This window comes from Camelina sativa, chromosome 17 (assembly GCF_000633955.1).
Source record: "Camelina sativa cultivar DH55 chromosome 17, Cs, whole genome shotgun sequence".
Lineage (NCBI taxonomy): Eukaryota > Viridiplantae > Streptophyta > Magnoliopsida > Brassicales > Brassicaceae > Camelina > Camelina sativa.
Window position 1 is genome coordinate 19,405,750 of NC_025701.1, and position 3,778 is coordinate 19,409,527.

The following is a 3,778-nucleotide window of genomic DNA, read 5'->3' on the forward strand; positions in this document are numbered from 1 at the left end:
GCATCTTTATAGGCATAACTTTTTTTTGTGTTCTTAGATTAAATATATTAGGAAAATAATCTAAGATCAGTAGTTAAGATCTTTTGCTAAAAAGTTAGTTATAGGGAGAACATGTTTAAGATCATAAGATTTAATAATATAATATTCTTAAACATATTACAATTTTAAAAACTTTAAAAAATAACATTTAAATTGTAAATTGCAAATAATATAAATTTCAAATTGTGAAAAAGTCAGCAGCTCTATAACTTTCAATGAAAGTCACAAATGAATCCTAATAAGAGAACTAATACCAAAACATGAAACAGATCATCATAAATTAGAAAATTTGAAAAAGCCAAAACCAAATGACTCAATAAAGAATTTTACTATTATTATCATCGATTCTACACTCATACATAGTTTTTATAAAAACTTAAAAGGAGGAATCACTTACTAAAGATTCATATGATATTGTCAAAACTCAAAACCTAAGTAGTAGTGCTTTGCATATAGCAATTAGATTGATCTTAACTATCTCAGATGCTGCAGTCTCCACTTCACAATAGTCAAGATCAACCCAAACGTGTTTAAAACTTACGAACTTGGGTTCTTGAGCTCACCACAATCTTCAATCACAACTGGTTCAGAGGTATTTCCCCTGTCAGATCCAACATCTTCCATAGCCTTCACCACATTGTACCATCAATAACTTTCCCAAACACAACATGTTTCCCATCAAGCCACGATGTCTTCTCAGTGTAAAGCCTTCCCTGCGAACAATGCAATCTCTCAGATGAAAAACGATTTCCTCAAAAGATAGAATCCTCAAAACAAGACTAAAGACACTTCAGCTCACACCCAATAGAGATGACCATAATATCAGAAACTACGGTATCTAACTTGGTTATATTAGCAGCCATAGCAATTTCTATGAAGATAGAATGGATTCCTCAACAGAAAACTCACAAAAGCAGAGACTAAAGAAACTTAATTTCACACTAACTAGAGACTACAAAGGTTCATAACAATATACTCAACAGCGTCTTAGTTAACAAAAGGATCATCTCAGTATGTTCTTAAACTACCAAAGGATTCAGAGAGAGAGAGTTGCAATAGAAGCTAACCAGTGATGCGAACAAGTGTTTCCCGTCCAGACAAAAGAGACGAACCCAGAAAGACGGGATGAATTCTCTCAATGTGCTCTACTACTCTATATTTAGCCCTCTCAATGATATCATGTATCAGCAGATGATGATATACAAAGTTTTCAAATCAAATCACCATCCATCGATGAAACGAATCCAGATCAACGATAACCCAGAAAAAAAAAAAAATCAATTCGCCATGGGAAGGAGACGAGTCACGATTACCTGAACCAGAGTCGCCGTTGAGATCCGCCGTCGGTGGAGGTGATGAGTAACGGTTCGAACAGTCGGAGGTCACCAAAAATTAAATCATTCTCCTCCATTTGCAACTGAATTTTGGGACTTCCCTAGCTCGACAATATCGAAGAAAATGAAACGAGAGTATTCTCTCGACGACCAAAAATTTCTTTCCAATAAAAATTGAACACGTCACACAAGAACAACATAAAAAACAGTTCTCAAATAAGATCAATTTTACTGATCTAAGCCCACTTTATAAATTTTTCCAATTTAAATAAGCCCAAGAACACTCTCATAATTATACCTATAAAAATGGCCTTAGAGGCGTTCATAGTGTTTTGTAGCAAAAAAATAAATAAAAAAAGCTAAGGACATTTTTAAAGGAATAACACTTTTTAGTGTTCTTAGATTAGATATATTAGGAAAATAATCTAAGATCAGTTGTTAAGAACTTTTGCTAAAAAGTTAGTTATCGGGAAAACATGTTTAAGATCATTAGATTTAATAATAAAATATTCTTAAACATATTACAATTATAAAATCTAATAAATTTTGTATATAATATTACAATAAAACTTATTACAATTATATAATATTTCTTAAACATTTTTTTAAACTTATAAACTTTTAAAATATAAATATTATAAAAGAACATTTAAATTTCAAACTTATAAAACTTATAATAAAATTCATAATACAATACCAAATATTGATGAAACAACAAAACATTGTAAATAAAATTTTGTAAAAAAGAACAAACAAACATATTACTTAATTAATTAAACAAGACAAACATTTTATTTAATTAATACATAGTTTAAGGTCCAACTTTATTCCATATATGCTCAATCAAATCCTCCTTTAAATTGTGATGTGCTTGTCTATCACGAATCATTGTATGGCCATCACCTAATCCCTCAAGATTTGAAGACATATTTACCAAAAACGTAAGATCCGGAGTAGTTCCAGTTCCATCATCTTATGAAGCTACCGCCTCCAAAAAAATTGTTGGCTTACCGGTGCCTCGTGAATACATTCCTTTCCAAGCGGTTGGGCAATTTTTCCACTTCCAGTGCATACAGTCGATGCTTCCAACCATCCCGGGAAAACCCCGCTTTTCTCCATAAAAGAGTAGCCTTTCAAGATCCTCTGGTGTGGGCCGACGTAGGTATTCAGTGCCAAACAAGTCCACTATTCCGACGATGAAATGTTCCAAACATTTACGAGCAGTACATTCAGCAAGACGTATATATTCGTCAACCGAGTCCGTTGCAACCCCATCTGCTAATAGTCGAATTGCTGCAGTACATTGTTGTAGCGGTGAAAGACCATTCCGTAAGGTTGCATCCCTTTTTGGCTTAAAATATGGAACTTCTTGACTGAGACGATCCACAATACGCAAGAACAATGGTTTGTTCATTCGAAACCGTCGGCGGAATTGGTGAGCATTGTATGTCGGATTATCAGAAAAATAATCGTTCCACAAACGTTCATGCCCTTCTTCGCGTTTTCTATCGATATATGTACGCGGTTTCCTTTCGGCAAGACTTTCCTCTTCAACAGCTTGAAATTGGTTATTAAATTACTCTTGAAAGTATTGGTTTAAACTATCGTTATTGGCATCATAATGGTAGTGAAAATTGTTGGAAGAAGATGCCATAACAGGATTAAGAAAGAAAATGTCTTTGATGAGAGGAAGAAAATGATTTGATTTTACAAATACCTTGAGTAAAATAAAAAAGGTGAACAAAAGAGAGAAGAGTTGGTACGTTTGAGTTGGTATGTTTGACTTCGTAAGTTTGAGTTGTTTTCGTCTCATATATATAGTGCGAGCTTGGTGCATGTGAGAGTGTGAGGTTGGTGCATGTGAGTTCGGACATTGAGAGTGTGAGGTTGGTGCATGTGAATTTGATGCATGTGACTCTGTCTTTGTAACTAAAATCCAAACATACGAAAACAAATACATGTGACCAAACATCAAGTCTTTCATAGGCCTAAATCTTGAGTTTTTATTGGCTCCTCATCAGACCTAAGTCTGCATGCCAAATGTTGGCTCCTCATCGGGCGTAAACCTGCATGCCATAATATATATAAAGAAAAATCCAAACTCGTCTCTTGGGTCGTCACCCTACAGCGCGCCTCCGGATCGTCATCCGAAGTCGATATACCAACCATACTCCCAAGTCACAAAGTCTCCGAGTATGGCAGTACTAGGAGAACAAAGGTCCCCCAAGAGTCGCGAGCAAACGATTCTGAACACATCTAAGTCTTATCCCTATCCAGGTTTCCTTCCCGTGGCTCGCGTAAAACATCTCAATGTCCTACCAACCACATATCCCCTCACTGGAATACCTCATGACCACACAAGGATCATATACATGCCACAAGGGCCGCCACAAAGGCCAAACAAA

The 3,778-nt window shown here is 35.2% G+C and overlaps 1 long non-coding RNA gene across 1 annotated transcript; it reads right to left on the reverse strand.

Moving 5' to 3' along the window:
• On the reverse strand, positions 349-1,560 carry LOC104757657. Its single transcript, XR_762497.2, has 2 exons — positions 1,107-1,560; positions 349-752 (listed from the first exon to the last, which is right to left on the reverse strand). It is a non-coding gene; the product is annotated as an uncharacterized LOC104757657 (long non-coding RNA).